General features: G+C 36.8%; 1 protein-coding gene across 8 annotated transcripts in view; it reads right to left on the bottom strand.

Annotated features, from left to right (window-relative positions):
* LOC134668892 (potassium voltage-gated channel protein Shab) overlaps positions 1-27,360 on the bottom strand; it is a 94,455-nt gene that overhangs the window by 50,446 nt on the left and 16,649 nt on the right. For all 8 annotated transcript variants that reach the window (XM_063526386.1, XM_063526388.1, XM_063526384.1 and 5 more), the window contains exon 2: positions 6,577-6,674. The gene's annotated coding sequence lies outside the window, so the exon portion shown is untranslated. The remainder of the gene's footprint in view (positions 1-6,576; positions 6,675-27,360) is intronic.

Here is a 27,360-nt window from a genome sequence, read left to right on the forward strand (position 1 = left end):
TAGTTAGCAATCGATGCGCTATGTGGTTGCTGACGGTGAATAGAGAACAAAAAAAGTCATATAAATATATATGATGGAGACTGTTCATGAATAATACGCAAACTATTTTATTAAAATGATCGTGCGTCCAAACAATCACCGGCAAGCATGATATAAATAAACACATTAGTAATTAACAAATGAACTGCAGATGCGAGGGACGGGACAGTTCGCGGGTGACGTGTCGGTACGCATTTAGCTTGTATTCCTGGCAATTGGCACGCCACCGCTGGCGACAACCGCCCAATGCGGGTTTCCCTTCTTACGAGCTTTCATGTATTTGTTTTACAAACGCATTTACACATATTAACTGGTCGCGGACAAGGACAGCCTGAGTGACAAGCAGATTGCCTAGGACTAGAGAGGTGCCGACTAAATACCTAACTAACTTCATTTGAAGGTCTCCCACCGCTGAATTATATAGGTACGCATTCGATCGCGTAGGTAATGAGCTGTCTCTCGACAAAAACAAACACGTGTTATTGAAATATTTGCCAAAAAAATTCCATTCTTGTTACAATATACATTCACAATTATACAAAAGCCCCTATACTAAGTAGTCACAGAGCAAACCTTGGAATGAATGAAATAAAAACACTAAAATACTTGGCATCTATCGAACAGATATTTTATAACGTCTAAACTAAACACAATAGCTATAACTATAGTGACAATTTATATTCAGATAACGTCGTTTAACGATCGAGCCACGAGCGTGGCCGTCCCGGGTTGAAAAATACGGTTACGTAATAAAGCCTGTCCTAGTTTTAGGAAAATCGTTGTTCCCGTTCATATAATTTTCATTAGCTGCCCCTTTAGCGAGCTAAAAGTTCACGTGCAACTTATTCAACGTGATACATATATTACAATACTAACTTAATACCTATCTAAAGATTAATATTTAAGCAGTTACCTACCCAAATTTTCTATAATAAATTAATACCTATCTAACGATTAATATTTAAGTAGTTACCTACCCAAATTTTCGATGAGTTACTATTATTACGCGCTGAATAAAATTCACGTCGATACTTTCAAAGTATCGACATGAATTTTATTCAGCGCTTAATCGAAAGCATCAGTTGACACTTTTCCACATGGCCGCCATTTACCCTAAATATTCAAGTTTTAGCAGTTTCGTGTCCACAAAAAAGTGTAGATATTAGATAACCAAGTTAACGATCGGGCCGCGTTCGTGGGTCCGGGTGAAATAACGACTGCATAAACTGGCCCTGTATTCCTACTGCGTTTTAAACGCAGGCGAGTCTTCGACACGGGCAAACTATTATACGTATGAACTCTTCCACATATTACCTAGTTAGATACAGATCTTAAAATGGTGCTTGTGTAAGTCCGTCTAAAGCCAACCACTGACTAACAGTCCGCCGGACGATATCGGCCGGTCAATTGTTCGGAACTGTCAAATTTTTGTTCTAACTGACAAGCCGATATCGTCCGGCGGCCTGTAAGTTAGTGGTCGGCTTAAGACGGAACCTCTTTTGCACTGATAGGCATTGGGAATGCGTGGCCTGGTCGCGTGCTCGGCTCGAGAAGGGAAGTGGTTTTTATTCGAAGCGCACAGGCGCGTCGGCCATTTGCCTGTCACCGCTGACGACAGCCAAGCCACCTCAACAGGTACATTCGAACACGCTAATGACTGCTTTATAATAACGGTACCAACTGTTGATTCATATGTGGAAATGAAATTTTCCGTATACGCATGTCACCGTCATTATTGTTATGATGTTAATGTCACGAATGTCACATTGAAAATGTTATTTAGTTTGCTTTTCAATACATTTCAATGGCGTTTAAACTTTATTCACGAAATAAATTAAGGTAAATTGGCAGAGTCACAATTTTATTGCGGCTTAGTACCTACCACGTGTAGGAAGCTGGTCATCAAGAACATTGGGGCAAGAGAAACACTTGTAAGTAGGGAATTGCCTTGAGCAAAATAAACTATGTTCCTCTAGCCCAACATGACCTTATTATATTAATATTTCTTGTCTGAACATACGGCCTAACATAAGTTGTATAGGTAGGTACCTACATATTTTAAAATAAATTTTGACATAGATATTTCGCAGTTTTAGCTACCTAATTACTCAGTTTACGTACATTATTTATAATCTGTATATTATGTACGCATCAGAGAGGGGCGTCGACACTTGGCGGTGACACTGTAGTTCCGCAAGAAACAAGATGTTCCTCGTCCGAAATAACGCGAGTCGCCGTATGGCGCCGTCGTAGGTCAAGTCGGATATTTTCGCTCTCGCCTTGATACAGGGCTACCGCATATCATACGCGTCAGTTTAATATTAACTCTTTCGTCAGTCACCGAACTCGCGCGCGTGTCCGATTCGAATGGAACTCAAGCCCGTGACGCACTCCAGATAGATCACTTAGTCGTATAATCTCTGATAGGTACCTCACATTACCAACTATGTAGCGCACTTCTCAAGAGCACATGTATATTTATCTAACTGCGCACCTCATAACTGAAAATAAACATTCAAATGTAAAAGTTAGTTTACATTACTATAAAAATAATTTAAACTAGGCTGTACGAGTAGAACTCATTCGGTAGTCATCAAATAGATGTTATGCTTCTCGTTATGATCCACATTGCAGAGTTTTGTTTTTCATATTGACTCGTATTACCTATTTACTACCTCTGTATCTGCCAAGACAAATACATCAATCATCACTTATATTGCACATGTAGAAGAAAGTATTAAAGTACAAGAGTTGCTCAAATACACATACTTATACTAATAAAATGGGTCACTTTGTATCAAGTTTTTGCTCACATCGCACCGTGCGCATCAAGTGCACCACAAGTTCTTAAATGTAATATCATTAAATTTCAGGCATCGATGGCCCATTGATAACCTTTCTATAACATTTGATGATAACAACGATGAAACATTAATCTATTGATATTATAATGAAGTTAAAAAGTTCAATCTAAATCTTAGAGCTGACGTGCTAGCAGCTATTTAAGATTTACCTATTAGAACTATTAGAAGTCATTACGTGGAAACTAGTATGAAAGAGTCGAATGGACAAGACATTGACCTAACTATTCGCAATTAGTATCGGAATTAGCATGTGGCGACGGTACCTACCCAGAGTTCTATTACGAATATATGCCGAGTACGAGATATTTTTGCCAGCGCAGCTGTCAGATGCGACCGCGACTCATTTGGCACGAGAATCTGCGCAATCGCTACGGCAGAAATTCCTCCTATCCTATCAAAAGTTACTTTCTATTTACATTCAACTATAGTCCCTTTTTCATTAATTTTAACTTTAATGTTATGTAGGTACTTGTTAATAGAGATGTTCTACAAGATTTACTTAAAAGTAATTATAAGTTAATAATAGCTTCGCACGGGTTAACAAATTATACACCTAAAAACCTTCCTCAAGAATCACTTTATTGATAGGTGAAAATCGCATGAAAATCCATTCAGTAAGTTATAGAATTCATTGCTAACATACAAACAGACCACGCGGTGGGGGACTTTGTTTTATTTTAAGATGTAGTGATAATAATCTTTTGCGATTAGGTAGATGTTGTTTATTACACGACATCGCTGTTGGATTTCCAAGTTGCGCAATCAAAGAAGGTGCCAAAAACATAAATGTTCTATTTAACGTAAACTGTGACATTCGAACGATTTAGGAACACGTGCTTAAAGTTTATAATGGTAATTAAACAACATATACGAGTATGGTTAATAACGCGGTCTTAGCCAAATGACTTTATCATTCTCATATGTATGTGGTAATCGCATGAAACGATACTAAAACGTGAAAATATGACTTGTTTCTTTCATCTTTCTGTGTTTTTTTTTTCACAGAAGTTACATTGAGTTTGTTAACGTTTGATACATCTTTATATAGTAGGTATTGCTTGATTTAATTATATATTATTTTGTGAAGTACCTTAATAGTTACGTGTACCTACGTGGGGTGGTTTTACAAGCCAATAACTCAATCGTTAAGACCCAATTTAAGACGTCGAAATATTTGCTTATCACATTACGAGTGGAAGGCGCATATATAATTTCCACAAAGTATACATATAAGTATGTACAAGTAAATACATAAATGATGTTTGTAACACGTCATAAAACAACGTTAATTTATCGCCTTCCGGTCATTCTAGTGTTTACATGACGTCGCGGTATTTAAAACCATTGTAGTAATTCCGCTGTCTGGTTTCTGTTTACTATTCCCATCTAATTGAGACGTTTCATACGAACAACTACCTACAGCCGTATTCGAACAATGAGATACGTCAAATACTAGATATTGAAAAGATATGGAATAGATATGTCAGTGTCAAACAAGTGTCAAAAGTGACGTTTTTGTTTGAAGAAATGTCAATTTTGACACTTGTTTAACACTGACATAGCTAATCCATATCGTTTCAATATCTAGTGTTTGACGTATCTCATTGTTCGAATACGGCTGCTAGAGAGATGAAACTATTATAAAGAAAGGAAGAAAAGCTGTCAATTTTTCATAATTCTTTGGCAGTTTAATATTGATAAATAATAAATATTATAGGGGCATTCTTACACAAATTGACTAAGTCCCACGGAAAGGCTTGTGTTATTGTGGGTATTCAGACAACGATATATACCGGGTGTGGTCTGTATCACGAGCAAATAATTAAAACATAGATTGTACTCCTCAAACGATTATACACTTTTGTTCAACGACTTTTAAAAATTATGAAGTATTTAGAGTCCCTATTTTGCATACTAAATAAATATTATCTTCAATGGACGCCATCGCCACGCCATATCATTGTGCTTGACGTTGCTTGTCACGCCTTAAACATAAAAAAATCGCAATACATTGCGTCTTAGAATAAACATTAAAGTGTATTAAAAATTAAAACACAAGTTATTTTTAAAAGTTGCTGAACAAATGTCTGTCAGTATGAGGAGTACAGCCTCCAGTTAAATTTTTTACTTGTATTACAGGCCACACCCGGTATAATATACAAATACTTGAATACATTGAAAACATCCATGACTCAGGAACAAATATCTGTGCTCATCACACAAATAAATGCCCTTACCGGGATTCGAACCCAAGACCATCGGCTTCATAGGCAGGGTTACTACCCAGGCCCAGGCCCACTAGGCCAGACCGGTCATATAACTAAGCCAGACCGGTAGGTAATTATTGAAGATTTTCTTTTAGTACTTAAATATTTCACACCAACGGGTTTTCCTTGTCATTGCTCAAAGAACGGGGTAAAATGCATTAAATTTGCAAAAATATTCTTTAAAAGGGTTATTACTTAAGTCGACGTCACTCTCCGGCAGCTTGGGGCGTCGCCACGCGGTCCATAAAGTGCCCAATTTAATGGCTATCAATAATGATCGAGTTTACGACTTTACGACACCTACCACCCATTTACGACACATTGGCAACCAGCCGAACCGGTAACCGTGTTCACATTACTACGAGCAACCTGTATAATTCGAATTTTTGAAAGTGTCCAAATGTTACTTAAAAGCTCTAGAATTTGGACATCTTAAAAAATCTAATTCAAGGCAATAGAAAAAAGGTAGGAGTAGTGTACGGTACATATGAAGCCTTACCCTTTAACTACCTTACCTTAACCCTACCTAAAGGTTTTATGACTAAAACTAGATAAAACAAGTACCTCATTTATAAGGAGATCTCTACAACATAATTATTATGTTCGAGTTAAGTTTAAATATAGGAATGTAAAAAAAAAACTATAAGGTGTATGAAGGCCTGTATCTTAATCCGCCACTTTGTAAACTGGCCAAAGTACGTACAAGAGAATCTTTAGTTATTTCCGATCTAATGAAGGTTACAAATCTCTAAAAAGTTGTTTTAGCCGGTTGTTTTTCGATTCCTGTATAACCCGACACCGGTTAGAAAATGCTATCGAATATGTTAGGTTCCGTGCCAAATGGCTAAAAGTGTAGCCAGCAGTGATCCAATACTAAATAGAAGCTTTCACATTTTTCAGCATATATATATGTATAAATCAAAATAGGAGAATTCACAAGACATGTCATAAAAAATTTAGATACGTTACGTAGGTAAATATAGTTAGGTATGCAAAACAAGCGCAAGAATTTATAGTCTTTTTTGTTTTATATATAACATGACAAATTAATTGTGTTTTCCATATTGTGCATTGTGTAATCAATTCGCCTTTTATATAGATACAAATCAATGCGTATTTATTTACGTTAGGTATTAGGTATATCACACAAGAATTAGATTAGGTGGGTGATTTAATTTATTTGCGTTATGCATGTTTATTTTAGGCATATATACAATATATACAAACTCATATTTTTATACATTACTTTAAGAAGTTAAATTTTATTCGTATGACGCACACATAGAATCGATGTCCGTTAACTGTACGCTGAATCAATCTGTCAGAAATGTAACCGGAAAGGGAACACTTGAGTATTTTTTTTCCATGAACGTCATAAATAGGTATGTATCAACGCATGAACTGACCTTTCGGTAGAATCTTGACTGGGTATCTTTGCCTGCGTGTAATAGTCTCTACCCTGACGCTGATCTCTCAGCGGCCAGGTCTGACGTGCCTCAGGTTTCTGTAAAAGAGAAAACTATGTCAACATAATAAATCGATACGCCGACGACCTAAGAGCGGATATATTTAGCAGCTAGCCCTAAATTTAGATTGATAGTGACGTAAGAGTCTCGTAATATCCTCGCTCGGTTTATTTATGTCAATGAATTAATATAAAGTTCATGCCTTGTGGATATTTTATGCAATTTATGCACCCGGTAAATCTTTGTGTAAACTGCCATGTTTATAGTTCATAACCGAACGCGTCTAATATATTTACAAAGACTTTTTATGATGATGCTTGTGATATCGTAGAAAGGAAACATAGGTCCCGTACGACGCGTTAATGAAATTTGAGCAATATTAGGTACCTCATAACATAAAACGAGTACAATTACATAGTTCCGTTAAAAAAAGAGAGATAATTATCTAACTCAGCTGGAAACAAACCTTTATGCTGGAGAGGAGAAACGTTCATACACATGCCTGATAGGTCCTAAACCATGACTTAACCATTTCTTTTATACCTTTGTTCTGTTGAATACTCATGACTTAATATTTGATCAAATCTTAATAACACACACACATTACACACATTACATTGGGCTACATTATATTTTCCTAAAATTGATAGTACTTAATTAATTTGATACGTTTTCCTTCCGATTATGGATATAGTACAGTGCATCATCATTAGTGGGTTTCAGAATTGAATATCTTCCGGGAAAGGTTAAAACTGAGTAACGATTTTGTATACAATAAAATAGGATAATATTTATTTTGGATCTCAGTTCGTAGACTCTTGATGAAACAAACCTAGCTAATAATGCTTCTCCAGAGGTTTACGACATGGCAGTTATCATTAATAGGTAGCCCATTTTGCTTTGAAGTATTCTTAAAAATTGAACGTAAATTTCAAAGCTTACTTATTAAACCTGAATCGTTAAACGGTTCGCCGAAATTCTATATTCGAGTAACTTTATTGCAAGTATAAGGGAAAGCAATTCTTTCTTGAAAATGAGAGGGATTTCGTGTAACTTGGCCAAGCTAACAGTTTAAGCTGTATCCGGGCGGTATATTTTCCATGGAACGGCAGTAAAGGCCTTAAGGGCCCTCGACGGGTTGTCGAGGCGGTCACTCGCGGATCCTCGAGACGGGGACAATCGAGCCTCGAGCCGCTCTGTAAACACCGAGCCACTCAAAATGAATATGAATCACGGTTAATCCAGCAACCCTGAACGCAGCCTTATATTAATAACATCGTGCCGGTCAGTGAAACAATGCCAATCTATGCTAAAAATACCGATTCACTTGTATTAAATAATTGTGTAAATCTTCCCACCCTTATGCCGGCTACATACGTAACGATAAATCGTTGTGTATGACAAATCGTTGTCGGTTATCGTAACGATTTGTCATCCACACGGTTCGATTTATCTGCACAGTCGGACTGCACAGTTTTATCGCAACGATTTATCGTTACGTATGTAGCCGGCAGTAGCGTGATAAGCAATAACAATCCTTGTAAACACGACTCCCTGCGCCGCCTCGGACAGGCGTCTGACGATCTACGAGCTACTTTAATAATTTAAGCGTTTCCGTCAAATTTATCCGCTACTACTAGGGTAATTCCAACGCTAATAGCAGCGACCTTGGCAGTCATAAATATTTATAACATCTTTACGACGACGGTCAGTGTGAATGTCTTCTAAATCTGAACTATTCCGCCTGATAAATCCACGAATATTGATAGTGTTTAAGTAGTAGTTTGTACAAAGTAGACAAATCTAATTTAGCCCTAAAAGATAAATTATAGCGTGATCGGGGTCAACGGTGGATAAAAAACGTGGACAAAGGGATACTAAGACAGCTAGATGCTGTTTTAAGTACTAGCCCACAGATAGGTACATTATGCGATATAGCAGGTATCAATCGTTAACGCTTGACAATCCAGTAACCATCTACATATATTCTGTATCTTTAGGTATTTAAATAAAAGTAAACAAAAGCTACCCTTAAATGACTCCTTAAGCCATTTGAGGGTAGATTAAAACAATACATGATCAGATAATGTAGATTAAATTTAAGTCATGTCGTTCATTGACAGATCCAGGTGGTTTTGTATTTGGTTGGTTAATCAATAAATGTTATATCTACCCGAACATTTAAAAAATATTTGTTTATTTTTATGTATATACCTTTTAAAGAATTATACTATAGTTTATTACCTATCTAAAGCTACGCCTAACCAATAACGAGTAGGCACCACTGCGTGCGTCTTAATTTTCCTTTGTCTATTATAGAAACCAATATTTCTTTTCAGACAACATATTGTTTCAGTATTGCATTTTATAACCCATAAATCTTTTCAGGTTATGATTGTTATGAACATGAATCACTTCTAGGTTATAAAGTGTATTGAAATAACAAGGTGTCAGGATATTGGGATAGTATCTATTGGATAGTATCTATTAGTATCTATTAGATAGTAGTCAGATATACACATTTCACTCACCATACTACATTAATTCCCTTTCATGACTTCAACCGAGATTTTGACATACACTGCGAACATTCACACATAATACCTAGTTGACAATACAGTCTAGAAGACACAATTATGCTGGCTAGTCTGAAACAATCCTCGTCAGAGGTCGTTAAGGGACAGAATACACGGACAGACCAGCCTACCTCGAACCACGTTCGACGTGTTGACTCCCTGTCACACATACGTAACGTATTTACAAGTGCGACAAAGAGGCAACACGTCGAACGTGTTTCACGGTAGACCCTCAGCATTGATGGACGTGCCGAGCGCAGCAGGGGCTGATCAAAACACAACGAAGCCAATAACAAGCCTCAGCGCGCCTGCCCACCGCGCCGCTCCGCGCCACTTGCCCTTAATAGAATGTCACGGCGAACAGTTTCACCAAATTAAACTACGCGATAACTTTGGTGGGAAGTGAAATTTGGCGAAAAGTATTTGGCCCAAACGGAAGTACACCTTACTATTTATTACAATCATGGTAACGCCCGCCTATATCTACAATTTTGAGACAAATACTGAAAATTGTATATGTAATTATAGAAATTATTTAGTTAATTACCCATAGATTACAGGAACATTAAGAAAGATCATGCTTGAGCCGATAACCAAAAAGTTCATAAATATGTGAAACTATGTATGTAATAACACTTGGGCATGGGGGCGAGAGTCTGACTCGCATTTGGCCCATTTTTAGTGTTCCGTACAAAACTTTGTTTACGGAACACTTATGGGATCACTTCGGTCTTGTTGATTTTATAGTTAACAAATTCATCTCTACAACATTAAGCACCTCATTTAATGGGCATGTTATAAAATTTAACATAAATAATTTACTCTCCCTCAGGTCCACTGGCACCATTCCACTAACCCGGGGTTAACCCATGGTTACCATTTAGGCCCACTTGCACCATCCCACTAACCCGGTTAAACCGTTAACCCAGTGACGAATTGTACTGGTAACCATGGTAACTCCAGGTTTAACTGGTTAACCCCGAGTTAGTGGAATGGTGCAAGTGGGCCTTACCAGTTCAATTTGACACTGGGTTAGCGGTTTAACCGCATAACCCCGGGTAAGTGGGGGAATGGTGCAAGTGGGCCTAAATATCATAAAGATGTGTCACACCTACCCATTTAAACTTACTAATAATATCTGCTGAAAGTGTGACTCGTGTTACCTAAATAGAATGGAGATGGCTTTTGTTTCCGTATCGTGAAAACTAGGTCTTCATGAACAAGACAGACATTTGCAGGGAGAAAAGAAAAGAGTTTTCAGTGAGGAATGTCTATTCTGATTATTATTTGATTGAGTAGTTTAAAACATCATCATTTAACTGTCATTTAACCATTCAATTTTAACTGTACCAATAACCTAACCCAGTTCTCGCCGTATCCAATGAAAACACGATCGGGCCAATCCGAACTTTAAGATACGTCAGTTAATAGATCTAGAAAAGATATGGATTAGGTATGTCAGTGTCAAACAAGTGTCAAAAGCGACGTTTCTTCAAACAAAAACGTCACTTTTGACACTTGTTTGACACTGACATATCTGATCTATATCGTTTCCATATCTATTATTTAACGTATCTTAAAGTTCGAATATGGCTGGATGTCAAAATAAAGTTATAGGCAGCTGATTTTCATTATAGTTGCCTACTGCCGATACCATAAAACTGAAAATTATAGACCTTTATATACATAATATAATTTATACTGTCAGTATATCTGTCGATATTGCAATTTTTCTATTCCACATTTGTCATAGTAAACGGAAAAAAGATAAAAGTAAAGATGTAAACGTAAGAACACGTGGTTTTCGTCTATAAAGTATCATCTGTCAACACACAATTACACCAACTTAATTAAACCATTTTATTGCAGCTCCCAGGTAACTATCAAAACGAATGCCGCGTCTGTTTTCGTGGCTACGACTTTACAGAACTCGCCAAGTAGCTACCTAATTACCAACACATTTTGCTTCTATCGAGAGCTCCCTTGTATAACCTGATCTCAATATCAGTAACAACTAGGCTTAACCGTAGATCACGTTATCACAGTGTCGCCTCAGGCGATGCGGTCAGTCAACTCTGCGAATAGCGTCCCAGACGATTGGATCATTAATGAGAATTTATCACCTCGACCGCACGACTGCCTGGAATTAGAACTTTTATTATGAACACATCATAATTACCTCGTGTTTTGTCCGAACGGTATAACGACCGGTAGAATCAGCATTGTTTACGCACTAAAACGCTTTATCGCGTCTTCGAACCCGACGGATACTCGGGATTTTTTCTTTGTTCTTATGTAACATGGGTACCTACCAGTTTTGGTTTTATATAGGTAAACGGGAAAACCAAAGCGATCCGGTAAATTTTCGAATAGCAGTTGTTCTATTTAATTTAAATGTATTATTCTGCAAAAGCAATACGATATTAATTTAGTGACACGAAACATGTGAATCTTTAATTTATTATCGCATATTTACGACCAGACATAAGCTGGCTGGCTTTGGTTTAATGTCTGGGGCTTCGATACCTACTTAGTTATCATTTCAGGCGGCTTGTTTATTTATTTAACTTCATAAATATGCAAGAGAGTGCAGCCACGCGCTGCATTGTCGCAAATGTACGGCCCCTTAAAAGCTTTAGAAATACCTTTGTATTTCGGGCTTTACAGCTCGAGCAGGATACTCCTGAATAAATACTGACAGATTTCAATATTCTCAAACATAAACAATATTCCATATTTCAAATCTAAAATTAATTCTCATCTCCTATGACTCATATTTTCGATCGATAAATCTCGCAGCAAACATCTGTAAAATAATAAACGTATGGAAATGACGAGACTAATGAAAATGAAAATAAATGTATCCTTGTTTTTTTATTTGTCATGTTTTCATGGACTATGTCAGCGGTTTCATTTCGTTCCCAATTTTTCTAATTTATTATATGTTGTTATAGATGACTACCTACATATATATATATTACATTAAATAACCAAACGAATACGATATTCTTTTATAATAATAACTAAAGCACATCGATTCGTCTGAACGTAAATATGACGTACCTATCAATCGTATTAAATTGAACAATTTTTTTTTAGAATGTATGTATGTTGCCTGATTAGGTATTACAATTTCTTTAAGGTGCAGTGAATGAATATGATAATTTATATACCGGGTATGGCTTGTAATATGAGCAAAAAATTAAACCGTAGGCTGTACTCCTCATATTGAATAACATTTGTTGAGCGACTTTTAAAAATAACTTGTGGTTTGATTTTTAGTACACTTTAAAGTTTATTCTAAGACGCAATGTATTGCGAATGTTGTTATACTTACTTAAGGCGTGACAAGCAACGTCAATCACAATGATATGGCGTGGCGATAGCGTCCATTGAAGATAATATTAGTTTGTATGAAAAACAGGGAGTCTAAATAATTCATAATTTTTAAAAGTTATTGAACAAAAGTGTCACCGTTTGAGGAGTACAATCTATGTTTCAATTATTTGCTCGTGTTACAGGCGACACCCGGTATACATAGTTAGTTTAGCCGTGCGTGCCCCGGATCGCGGACATTTTTGTTAATTAATTGTTATTTTAGACAAAAAAATTATAATCGATAAGTTCGATTAAAAATATCGTTATGCATTTTTATTTAGAAGCAATTTTCATGTTAATAGCTTTTTGTGCAAAAATAGGTACTAATTTTTAATGGTGCATTTTTAAACCTATTTTGGTTATTTTTTTTCTATCGAATGGAAGTTGTTTAATAGTTTTTTCAAGTGTCTTAAGCAGTGAAAGCTTTTTAAGTTTTTAGGACATCTTCTTTGTTTAAGTTTATACATATGTATAGACCAAGAAAAGCATGTTAGGTAAAAGTATAGTTCAGTTCACATTATGAATATCAAGATGGACCTTTCACACTCCACCTCCACCAGCTCAAGCCGAAAAGTTTCCCTGATTTAAGTCTTACTATAAGTAGTTACAATACGGACTGCAAAAAGTACCTTAATGTGAGCAACGGGTTAATAAATAGATGTTTACTTTGGAACAGGTATTTACTTTGAAACAGCAATTTAGTTTGAAAGAAACACGGAAAAGTATCATCGGAAGTGAATGAGCCACAGTAGTCAAATCTGGCCGCTTGCCAGCCCCGTCGTACGCTTCGATGGTCAAGGAAAACTTTTTGAACATTAGGTAGGTATATATATATAATTATATATATATATATATATATATATATATATATATATATATATATATATATATATATATATATGTGTATTTAATATTTTGCATAGGTACATCATCAGTATCATCACAAGTCACTCTCACAATTATGTGATTTGATGAAAGTTTTAAAATTAAATATCACTTTGACAGTTTGATAATAAAATTTCAAGGATTATTATAGTAATGCTTACTATTGAATTATAAGAAAATGCTGTTTACATATAAGTAATCTGAGTAGGTAGAGGAATCGTATTTTTCCTTAAAAGAGAAAAAAACGCACACAAAACCATTCTATTCAGCTAGAAAAAAGAAAATGGCGCAACCTACTTGTGAAGAAAAAGAGACAATTTGCTTTGTCCCGCGCTGCATGTGCGGGCGAATGCCGCCGCAGTTTCCGGAAAGGCTGTTTCGAACTTAGCCGTATTTTAAAGTAACACGAACCGTAGCCACTTTGTCTTGTCACCCAATTGTTACTGCAGATTTATTACTGTTTACGAGCTAACCCGACTGCGTCACGCTCACGCCAAGCTGAGTAATGTTTATTTACCAAAGTCTGAAATGCACTTCTGATATAGTAAACTTACTAAACGTCTTCCTAACATGTTTATCCGAACTCGTAGATGCAGCTCATCTGCTGAAGTGCAGTCACTAAATAATGACGCAATGCACGCACAGAACATTCTCCTAAGCACTGCCAAATGCGCGTAACAGAACGCATCTGCGTTGATGACGCGCCGCGCAGAAATATACTAGAAGCAGTGACATTAGGCCCTGGGCAAGTGGGCACAGCTGGTTAGATAGCCGGTTATTTTCTGCAATTCGCTATGTAATAGATATAGTATATTCGTCCTGCTCAAACGCACGAGGGATACGAGGGGCTCTGGTGGACTGCCAGGGCGGGTGCCAACTGGGTGAACTCTAGGCGAACGTGCAGCCGACGTGGACGGCGCGTCGGCCTGTCTGCGGCCCACACTATCGATTTATAGCCACAAGCTCTTTTCACTTCCTAGGTAAGTTTAAATATCTTTTTGTAGACATTCTTCGATCAAACTATATACGCGTCTCACCCAATTATCTACTAATTACGTGTAGTTGTGTAATACTACTTTTAAATATATATCTATTTATTAATAATATTATTTAAAACTTACCTAACCCGGGAATTCCCCACCAGAACACATTTTTCAAAGCGATAGATTCTATAGGTAGAGCTAGTATACATATAGATCCTATGTATCCCTGTGGATACATTTACCTACCCCTACCGTATTTGGTAATATTTATTATATAATATTATAAATATTACTGCCATTTTATATTTTATTCTTGAAAACGGTTTTAGTGATTTGAATGATATTTGCAATATAGGGATTTCTATCAGGTAAAAGCTGCGGTAGCTGAAATGGTAAGCGTTGGGTGCGGTCCTAGCATCGTAAGTTAGATTTAGCCCGAAGCGGACGAGGCGATAAGATTTCCTACAATTATTATGTAGTTAGAATTTAGTATTTTCTGTCAAGTAGGTACAAAACCCTAAAATATGCTTTATTACTTAACTATGTATAGTTACAACATTAACCTCGCTGTTAAAGCTTCTCCATACACGCCACCTTCGATCAGCGGAGCTCCTAAAGCTCTCGGCTTACTTCAAGTCGGAAACGGGCAATAAATTGCTACTACGGTCATATCAAAAGCGCACATCTGAGAGCCTTCGAAAATAGGTCACGGTTGTCGGCGAATAACAAATACACGAGAATAGAAAATAAAATATCCTTGGAAACAACTTACTTCATATAAGTTGTGTTTTACTTCGCTGTAGCCTTATATAAAATGTAAGCGATGGACGAAGTTTAAGCTCAGCTGACTCCCTAGGACCAACATAAAGAGGGTCTGAAGGGTTCATAAAAAAAATATACCTAACTGAAGCTATATTATGTGGGTCAGGTCTCTGCTCGACAAAAGTTTTTTTTAATAATTCATACCTGTATCTAGAGAATGTAGCTGTGACATTTCTTATTTCAACAGTAAAATATACGTGTACCCAATACCAACATAAACCTATGAAACAGAACTACATTTACTGTACTTATTTAGGTACCTACCTATTATACTACATACAAGCGTTGTTTACTGACAGTTTTCTGTAAACAAACACATGAATTATCTATCTATGCTAACTATAACTGAAATTATAGGTATCGCCACTAATCGCTCGGTATCGAGTTGTACTCAACAACTGGCAATTCTCGTTATCGCTATTGACTGACTGTATGCGCTTAATATGTCATATATTGCCACGCGTCATCACAGGCTTATCACGCGTGATAAGCTTGCGATATGTTTAATAAGTCCCGAATGATAAAAGCAATCTAATTATGCATTTAAAGTTTATTTGTTTAAAGCTTGTTTCGCGATGTAGCGAAAACTTCAATTGGTTTCGAATAAGTAAGTCATTATATTAACATAATTGACTGCGCGTTAGCGAAGGTCTCCGTTTCAGCTTGGGCAAAAATTATTTCGAATGTCCGGATGTTCTCCTCTGCAGGTCGCAATTTTCAACCGATTTTCGTGAAATTATGTAAGCAGTACCTACCTAGGCGTATTATGTATGACTTTATCCACGTGATAAAATAACCGTCACATTTTAACACTGCGACAAGTGACGGACACTATTTTATCACGGTGTCACGTAGACAAGAACGACCATATTATCGATACTGGTTCAATTCTTTTTGTCGCATTTTAAGGTAGTACATCATATAGCACAGGCCATACGGAATGACTGTTTATTGCATATAAAGTAGGTAGCTAAATTAGGTGTTGTAAAAATCTTTAGACAGAGTGAACGTCAAAACCAAATTTAGAAATTCAAATCGTACAGTACATGCGGACAATGTATTTAAAAATAACCAGAGACACAGGAAGAGAAAGTCACTTGGATCCCTCGACGTGGGTATAAATAAACCACCGGCATCGACCTCCTCGATAGAATGCGATTAACAGCGCAGCCTTGATAATCGCGGCCGGAGTTGGCAACCGACGACATGCCATGTGCGGCTCATGTTCACAACAAATAGGAACATCGCTTACGAACCAGTATAAGTGTGCTATCAAACCATCGAAACATAGTTACTCATATAGAGTTCTCGCTATACTAGTGACGAGACGAATTGGGTTGCTAATGAGCCCGCCCGCTACGCACCCACGTCGACAGTATGAGTGTTCACTTTTATCAATACGATTTGCACTAATTGAAACGGATAGGTATGTAAACATAAACTATTGAAGACGAAATCGACGGCAAATATCCAGATTGTTTGCTTTTAGCCTACTTACTATTTTACATAAAACTTCTCACACTTTTTGGCACTAAAAGTGTTAAGTGACTACAATGGAGATAGATTGTATTTTATTGTGCAAAATACCTAATAAAATTGATCATAGTACAATATATAGTAGGCTTATGTACGAATCGTAATTCGGGTGGATGCTCGCATGTAAATGTTCATACTAATGTTTTTGCAGCGTTTTGGGGTAGGTAAGTAAGTTTGTATTTATTTTTCAGCATGTCAGTTTTGAACACAAAAATAAGGTAAAAAAAATGTCCTAAGTAATGAAGTTTTGTTGGTATATACATCAGTTTTGAATTGAACCGCTTATTGTCTCTGATTTTATGAAAAAGATTCCGCTGTTTAGAAATATTGTCATAACTGTTTCAAAACACAAAACAATAACATATCGACCAACACCCAACATAATGAAGCTCAAGTCTCTATTGTCAATACATGAGCTTGGGAAGCAATGAATGAACTAATGAAAACAATCTACGTTTACATGTGAAATTACACAGGTGTATTCGTATACAGCATATTATATGGCTCTCAACAAAAGGTCGCCGCGTTTGATGTGGTTATTAGTAGTGATGGGCAGTTCCGGCGCCCGGTATATTGAGATAAGTATAGCTGGTAATGCGACAATATTGCAGGCACCTACAGGCATCTGACAATTACGTACTTAATTTTAAAATGATCAATACTTATGTATCTAACTCGAGTGGCAGCCATACGAGAGACAGGCAAACCTATCGAAGTGTGCACGGACTAACAAGTGCAAGTGATGGTCGACGATCTGGAAAACTATCGAGAAAACCTTTGCATGACATCAACGAAAAGATTCTCCTGATGGCATTCTAACTTTGTTCACTAGTCATATTATTACTGTCATTAGCTAGACATACAACTTATGCACTCTGGGTAGGTATCCATATCCCATATACTTGCATTACCTATGTTTTTCTACCAAATAATGAGTATTATGGCGTTTAAAATAACACTTGCACAGTCTGCACTATCAAAAGCACTGCCAACTTAGCTTGGTCTAACGCTACTAACGTTATCGCGGAACAACTATCAAAATCAATTCGGAATGCCGGTAGGGCTTGCCTCGCAGTTGAATGTGAAAGCTTCGTTTCGCTTCGCTCGCTCTCGTTTGATTTGTTTTCTCATCTTATTATCGACAAGATTTTTTTCTGGAATATTGCCAGCAAGAAGAATCCCAAAGTATTAATAAAATGACGCATCACTAGTTTCATGAGGTCCGCTTCACCGTTACCGCACTCAATAGGTCACCGATGCTTCAGTAATGAACCTGCGACGCTTTGAACTAGAGCATGCGGTTTAACTCACTTGTGCGCCAATCAGTTATTTCTTTTTCTCTTTGTAACTAAATTGGTACGAGGCCCTGAAACATAATGGTGTATACGAGTAGGTATAAGTGGTATTACTGACCTTAAAGGAACGCGTAGGTTTAAATTGATGTTTTTCCCGATATAAATATGACAACGGGTACCTATAGGGTATTACGGAGAGTATTATTGAACACGTAGGTATCATAATATAATATGTAACAACTGTTCGCTCTAGATTAGAACGCAATGATTCAATCTGCATTAAAAATGTACCTATCGCATATAAATAGTAAAAAAGTTCAAGGTTTCATTGCTGAAGAGCATGATGAAGCGCTTAGAAAATATTCAGCCATCAGTCAAATAGAACTCCTCGAACGCAACAGGGCCACTTGCACCATCCCACTAACCCGGGGTTAAGCGGTTAAACCGTTAACCCAGTGTCATATTATACTGGTATCATACCAGTGTCATATGGTAGGTAACTCCAGGTTTAACCGGTCAACCCCGGGTTATTGGAATGGTGCAAGTAGCACTTAAGGGATTAATGCAGGCTGTCACGTATTGTTCTAATGTTGCAGTCCATCTGCTTTAGTCCATTCATTACCTACGCCTAATTGGGAAGACCAAACTAAAAAACAAGCCATGTAAACTTTTGGCTGTATACAACATATTCGCTAGGTTTATATGTATTAGCTACCTCCGTAGTACTTTGATTTATAGCGCGCCAACTTATTCATTTGCCCCGGTGTCGTAAATTTATCTTAACTTTCAGACAAACAACGGAATTACTGGGTCGCCTACATAATTAGGAAGAAAACAAACACATAAATTATTAAAGCAGTCAATTCCATATTAATTCATGCCAAGCGTCAATACTAATCTGCTCTCATTGACAACATCAGTGAAAAGTATTAATTTGCTGAAACATGATTAATAATGACATCTTCAATAACTTTCACGTTCTTTATTTGTTGCTAGTAATATTGTATCAGAAAGACAAATTACCGTTTTAAAACTATAGTTAGTTTTTTTTAGCATTAGAAAGAAGGTAAGCGATCTTGCCATGTCTTTTAATTTAAAAACGTTTTTTAAAAATCAGTAACTATTACTAAATGAAAGCAGAAGAATATAAATGATCGTATTAGATTCATAATTGTTACATATTTGCCGTGGCGTATTTTTAAAACGTGTTTTTCACTATAACGTATATAGTAACTATATATAATATTTTTTACTCACACTACCATTCCCCACCCTCCGCCTGTCTCAACCCCTTCCTTTTAGCATGAAATAAGTCCCGATTGACAGGTTTTTTTTTGAGAATGGTATTTTAGAGTTAGGGAAAGTGTCAATGAAAGATTATCTTTAATAAATTTTAACCAAAAAAGTATATTTTATTTTGGTAGGCTTCACCGTGTTGTTCGTAGAAGTTTGAACAAGTAGACAGCTGAACAAATAATAGTTTTTTTGGGAATTAGTGTTCATAAAGCACCATACCCAAAGAAAAATAGGTAACCAACCCTATTCTTATGACATATTAGACGTTGATGGATGCAAGCGAAAAATGTTGCATTTATTTACGTAACACTGTTCTTTCATCAAAGCACACCATCAATCATCAACTTTTGCTCTAAAAAACCCAACGAAGTGATATAGCGGAGCGGTTAAAGATGTGTCAAGAATAATTTGAATTCCAGAATATATTGTAACATTATGATGGGTTATAGGATTGCGTTGTTGGGAAATTCCATTAGTAAACCCAAGTAAAATTAATGGTCTTTTATTTTCTTATGTTATTCCGTGAATGCAGACATTCCAAATGTAACAGCTGATAGTACTGAAAATACATTGTTTTGTATAGTACGTAGGTAAAATAAACAAATCAAATTGCCTTAATGACTTACTCCGTAATCAGTCTGAAAGAACGAACACTTGAATATCTGGGTACCTAGCCATGTTGCCATCGTTGGCGACGTAGCTAACGAAGTGGTAATCTCTTTCTATCACTCTTCCATGTTAGTTTTGAGTGCGACAGAGACAATAGCTTTACGTTCGCTAATACGGGGCGTAAACGATTGGCATCTTGACTAGGCACTCTGTTCAGTTTTGGTTATTGTTATTACTATGCCTTACTTATACTAGCCAAAAGTCTGTCACCTTTGTTGCCATTCTATCGAATGCCATGTTAACACATAATTAACGTGACTTTTATTAGCATTTTCGTATTCCTGAGATTGAACAGGCAACCAATAACGCCTATTAAGCAACAGGTGTCTGTTTGGTTAGACGTCTTTATATCTGGGCTAATATCTGTTTGACAAACGCAAATATCTATTTTAATAATAAAAGGCCAAAATAATTTCAAGACCCAGAGGCGTATTCTGATTGTTATAACAGTTATGAATTTGATGATATCTGTCAGTGGGAAAAACGACATATCTTCAACCAAAAACGTCACTTACACTGTTAGATAATATCCACATCAAATCAAGATAACGCCTCTGTTTAGATCATACCTGCAATCATTTATATTTGCTAAATATAGGTAAATAGGGGGTCTATCAATGGCCCTTTGTTTGATCCGTACCTACTTAGTGAACGCGGCACCGTGTATAAAATGACAACCATAAAGACCGTTTTATCCATCTTTATCCACGTGATAAAATAACTGTCACTTTTTAACACCGTGGGATAGAAAGTGACGGACACCGTTTTATCACGCGCTTACGTGGACAGGAACGACCATAATATCCGTACAGGTCACCAGACGAAATTAATTTCACTATCAGCGCCAGTGACGAGCGGTGAGTACGATGATTATTCCACCGCAGGGCTGCAAGAACCGCCCTTTGTTCTCGCCGCCGCACGATCAATATCCGTACTACATTCACCACGTTAAAAAACAGCCCGTGCTTTCCTATATGCTTTAAATCTGAGAGCGCTAGAATTATTAGTACATAATAAAATTTTGTTGAGTCATCAGTAATCCGTGAAATAACGAAATGTCCTTCAACCTGTGCGAACCATACTGCCGGGTTGTCTGGCCAAAATGGTGGTATGCGCACGCCGACACGAAAAATTTCTGATGACGTCAAATTTAGTGCAGTGGAAACAGATCCTCCGTTATTTTGTTGCGCCTGCTCGCCGCCATTGCCGCTGGTGACGGTTTTGTCATTTCCACCACCACCCATATTATCAATAAATGTTCTTGCTCGGGGTCACCAGTTGTAGTATTATAGTGTCTTCTATTACCTTCTACTTATATCGTCCGGTTAGTGAAGCAGTAAAAATCCAGATGTTTTGACAGTTTTTATATTTCACAAATACAACACAGAAAGTTCACATGAAGGAAGAAGAATAGTACACAGCGAAAGCACAGTTTTTAAGCAAGCACAAATAACAAATAACACAAGCGCGAAAGCAAAAATACAAATAAATATCAAGCGACGGCAAGTCATAGAACAAAGGCCGAATCATGACTGGCTGGCGTGAGTGCAGCGCGGGCGCACTCGACAACAACATAAACCAGTTCCGTGGCCGGGTTTCCACAGCACGACCGGCGTGCGTACGTCATCCGACACGGCAAGATGTCAGTGTGTGTGTATGTTTATATTATATATGAATGTATAAATGATTACATAATATTACTTGTAATAATAATAATTACGTAATCACGTTATGTGAGTTGCCTACAGCTAGGTATAATCATATTTTGATGCGTGGTAATGAAATTAGAATCTACTTAATCTAAAGGTTAAACCTCTTATTTAACATCCATACTTATAGGTAATTAGAGTTTCATTTCATTACAAATCTCACAGGAATAAAGAATACATACTTTAAAAGAGAGTTGATCAAGTAGCGATAAAAGGCATCCAAATCTAATACAACAACTTTTATGCATAGCAGATTTACACTTAAAAGCAATGAAAATTTGTCACCTCATATGGAATGTTATATGTATTACATGAAATTAAGGTGATCGTTTTAAATTCTTGTGAGTACAAGATACCTAAATACATTTATAATGCATAATTTATGCTAGTAATGTAAGGATCAAATTTGTATAAAAAAACTGGCCAGTTCTTTCCGGTTCAAGTCATTTAGCTTAGCCTTGGCACCATACCTTTATCAAATTATCACTCTAATAGCTCCTGGCTCTTAAGCCTTAATTAGTAAAAGCTTCGCTAATTAACCAAGATGGTTCAATTCATCAATGAGCAGTGAACACAGGAGCGGGGGGATAGAGAGGGGCAAGTCCATGTCCGCTTTAGCTGCCTGTACATTTTATTTAAAGAAATATGTTTTAACTTGTATATCTCCCAAAGGACGTTTAAAGTTTTTGCTCTACTTTTTTAAATTCATAATAAATTCATAATTTATTTGTTTTACGAGGAAAAGCTGAAGTTGTATTTTATGTCGCGTTTGTTAGTCGTTTTATGTGTCTTGTTTTTTTTGTTCTGTACATGAATTCATACTTAATTAATACAAAGTAAATATATAGGAGGACAATGATAACATTTTCTTAATGTTCTTTTTTAATTTTCATGCACAAAAGTTTAAAACATTTTTTCAACGAGGAAATGCCGCCAGCATCCTTGGTATGCCTCAAGGGCCTATTTTAAGATTATCTATTTAGTTATTGATTTAGTTTAGTAGTACCACTGTCACAGAATAAAGAATAGTACTAGGTACAGAAGACTCACTCTCTAACAAAACGCGTCTGTTACGGTCAGCACAGATATGGCCGCTAGGTGGCGACAGCGCCACGGGCGGCTTATGGCAAACCCCAAAATTGGGGTCGAATGGATGTACTTTTAGCTACCTGTAGCAAAGCGACGAAATCGCGGAGTGAGACACGCCTGCCACTGTATATATCATTTATGTAAATAAATGTATTTTTTTATAATTAATATAAGTACATTGTACAATATGACATTTACTGTAGTAATATACAGTTCACTATTATATTATAATATTAACTTTGTACGTTTTTTCAATTGTTACAATAGTAGGTATACATACGAGGGTTGCACTGAAAATGTCGGGAATAGAGAATACTGTCGCATCTAGACAGTCAATCTTTATTTTAATGCATACTTAATCTCAAACTGACCACGCATATAAATTTTCTTTTGAAAGTAATCATTCTGTAATGCACACGGCTCATAATCCCAAAGTCCTTTTTGTATGGCGATTTTGGATCCTTAGTGGTTTTGTATGAAATTCGTGGAGTAGCCAACGGAATTGAAGTTTTTTTTACATATATATATATATATAATATTTTTTTACTGTTGTCATATGAATATTTAGGAATGTCGAAATCTGCCGATATGCAACTTTTTTGGCAGTCTTTTTAATTAACAGCACAAATGCGATTTTAATTTTTGACGTCGCTTTGGAATGACATGCTTCTTTAAGATCATCTATGGGATAAAATGAAAGTGACTTTCATATTTAATTTTAACCGCAAACGAGCGTACGATGAACTCTAGTTCATAAAAAAATAACAGAAGCCCATTGTAACTTTTATTTGTTCGCTGAGGGCATATTGAAAACCGTTTAAAAATTTGATCGGAAAAATCACTTTGCCAAAAATTCAAATAATGTTCGACATACAATTTTCAAATTGCCAGTAATTCTTAAATACAAATGACAACCAAATGAAATATACCTTAAAAGTTTTATAAAGAGTTACATTTTTATAAATTATATGCCTCTTTCTATTATGTTATTTCTAAGTGTCCCATTCCCGAATATTTCAGTGCGACCCTCGTACTCGTACATCAGCTACGAGTACCTTGACCCGTTGTATGGCGTGCCATTTTCCCCATCAGTGGAGTTTACGGCCGCCGCCCAAATATAACTTAACCGCTGCTAATGAAGTGCTTTTATGCAATAGAACAAGCATTTGCCAAAACCGCTGTGTGAATAAATTTGTACATGTTATGCTAATTTTATTTTGCTTACGTGTTACCTTTGTACCGTTTTGTGCTGTGAATGATACTTAAGTTGAGTTAATTATTGCGCCGAAAGCACAAACGGTTGGTGGAATAAGTACTTACTAACTTAGGTATATGGTATATTGAGCAAGTAACGATATTACAAAGCTAAACGAAAGCACAACATACTATATAATTAATTAAAAATAAGGATACATTTTTGTATCGAAATCCAATTATTCTATTATATTCAATCTAAATTAATCAAATTATGTCCAATGAATAATAAATAAAAATAAACCGATATGTCAAGTAAGAACAGCTTCTGAGAAGGTGTAGGCCTCCTCCAGACTTGTCCATATCTTTATCTATTTCTAGATTTTCTAGCTTTTAACATCCATCTCTTTCCAATGTGATGTACTGATGGTTTCCCATGCTTTCTACCTAATGTCAGCTGGGTCGTGCCATAATGTTAGGAGAGTCGCCCAACGACCGTTAGTCATGCGGGCGCAATGTCCCGCCCACTGCCACTTTTAGTTTTAATGAGTATCTAAGGATCTACTAGATAAGCTATAGGTTCTTATTTTGTACTTCAAAGCTGCTAAATGTTGTATGGTGTAATATGAAGAAAAAGAATTGAACAATTGTTATATACTTTTGTTTAAAGCTACAATATCATCCGTGAACTGGTCAATGACTTGTGATTTCCCACAAGTTTTCCAATATCTCGACTCCAAAGCTGTCAAAAACAGAGTACATTTCCGGCCCACTTCGAAATAAATCTTTACCGTTAGTACTATACGTAGAACAGACCTCTACGTATATAAATATACTAGACAGAATTCTCCTCTTACATAAATTATTCACAGACTGCGCTGTGCGCTGTACGTGAGCTCTGACCGGCTGAATCCAGAACACTAGACGAGGAACTTCCAATCGATAGTCCCGGAGCAGGTTGGCAGTTGCACAGAAATTAATTGGTGAATGGTACCGTTCTGGGGTAGTTTTAAAAAGTTGAGTTTTTCCGTCATGATTTAAATCATTTTATTTTTTATCTTTATCATTCTTTACTTACGAGTGTTGTAATTGTGATGGAACTAGGCTTAACTTTTTCTTAGCCTTGAGGTGGATTTTGGTAGTTGTTTTAGGTAGTGTTTGTTGACAACATTGATAACGGTCAAATACACATGAATTGAATATAGGCGATTGCAACGCATTGTTATGAAATTGGTATTACACTTTAATCAAATGATTGTCATATTTTCCGTTTCTTAGCACTTTTCGGGAAAATCACTAGCATAAGCATGAAATCTGTTTATTTTCAGGGAGAGAATTTTATTCCAATTACAGCGGGAATGCGGGCGCCGGGCGGGGCTAGGGTTCCCAGTCGTTAGATATTTCCTGGGTATGCGACGATGGAAAATATAGGTAAGGTCGAGACTTCGAGCGTAGCGAGGATAAAGGTAGCCTTGATAAAAAGAGATATGGATTGACATAAAATTTATGTCATGACATAAATAAATTGAAAAATATAATTGCATAAAGTCACACCAATAAAAGTCTGCAGCGGATTTGATAGCCTACGCAGTGTAAGTGTTATTTATATTATACGTCATAATTTTATAGAAGTTTGACGTTTAAAATGACACTTGCACTGCGTGGGCTATCAAAATCGCTGCAGACTTTTTACGGTCTAACTCTTTATTTCCACTTTTAATCAATTGTTCTTTTTTATTGTACCTATATTATAATTTTTACTGAGGTGTGCCAATATAGAGTCTATCTATCTATAGTCTTGAGAGAGAAAGAAATAATGTTTTTAGCAACTACAATGCAGATGACTCATATCATCAATGTAATTTAGGATTACGGTAGAGTTTTACAAGTTTTATGATACCTTATTGACGTGATAGCGTCCTATAAATCGATGAACACCGGTAACATAACATCCACGAAAAAGTGTCACGTTGTGGACAGATCTCCATGGTAACGTTACGTAATGTAATGGCAATGTTTTCTTATAACGTTATCACGCAAAATTGTCGTCCGTAAACCGACTTTACAGACAACCATATTTTTAGGGTTCCGTAAAGGGTAAAACGGGACCTTATTACTAAGACTCTGCTGTCCGTCCGTCCGTCCGTCCGTCCATCCGTCTGTCACCAGGCTGTATCTCACGAACCGTGATAGCTAGACAGTTGAAATTTTCACAGATAATGTATTTCTGTTGCCGCTACGCTACGTAAACGTGATTTTAGACCGAAGTTAAGCAACGTCGGGCGGGGTCAGTACTTGGATGGGTGACCGTTTTTTTTTTGCCTTTTTTTGCATTTTGGTACGGAACCGAAGTCCGACTCGCACTTGCCCGGTTTTTTTTACTGTTCCACAAATTAATTTTTGATATTAGTTGACCACATAAAAATCTGAATATTCCAGAACTTTTCCTCTATTGGGTAACCCTGCAGCGGCTGAGCCGGGTCAGCGCACAGGGTGGAACGCTGCCAATGTTGCCGCACGCGCACCCGAGCGTGGACAGAATAGGTACGTATATCACACTAAACTGTTTTCCACAACATCCAAATTTTAATTTGATTTAAATTCTTTAACTTTTGGCTCCGTGGTCAGCGTTCATTTTTGCCTCACATCCCAGTATGATAGCTACAGTATATATTACTAGGTACCGTTAATTCTGAGCTTGCTAGGCTTTGCTAGGACTTTTTTTTTCAAATTATATTCTGAATAAGTAATATTTATTTTTTCATAATAACACCAATCATAGCGGATCAGCTAAGGCAGCGGTCGGCAACCTTTTAGCAGCCAAGGGCCACATAGCAGTTAACGAAGTGGACGCGGGCCGCACTTTGTTAATATTTATGACTTTATCAGACATTGTCATTTGTCAATATTACATACAAAGTGACCAGGGAGGCTCGCGGGCCGCATGTGACAGGTTCGCGGGACGCGGGTGGCCGACCGCTGAGCTAGGGCATGAGGCATGACCGACAGATTCTGGGGACTGGCCCCATTTTATACTTTCGCAAAACAATTAAGTAGTCTTATTTTTCTCACACTCGTGTCGTTGTACAATGGCTGTTATCAAGTGTTCTATAACATTGTGTGACAGGGACAACATAATATTTAGGGCATACTGAAAATTCCTGGCCACTTAGAAAAAATAAGTCGTCTCATAAATTACAATCCAGAAAGTTTCAGTATGGCCTAAAATAAAACACTATCAATCAATACTCTCATGTTATCCCTGTCACACGATGTTATATAACGTTATATA

The sequence above is a fragment of the Cydia fagiglandana genome, chromosome 11 (assembly GCF_963556715.1).
Source record: "Cydia fagiglandana chromosome 11, ilCydFagi1.1, whole genome shotgun sequence".
NCBI lineage: Eukaryota > Metazoa > Arthropoda > Insecta > Lepidoptera > Tortricidae > Cydia > Cydia fagiglandana.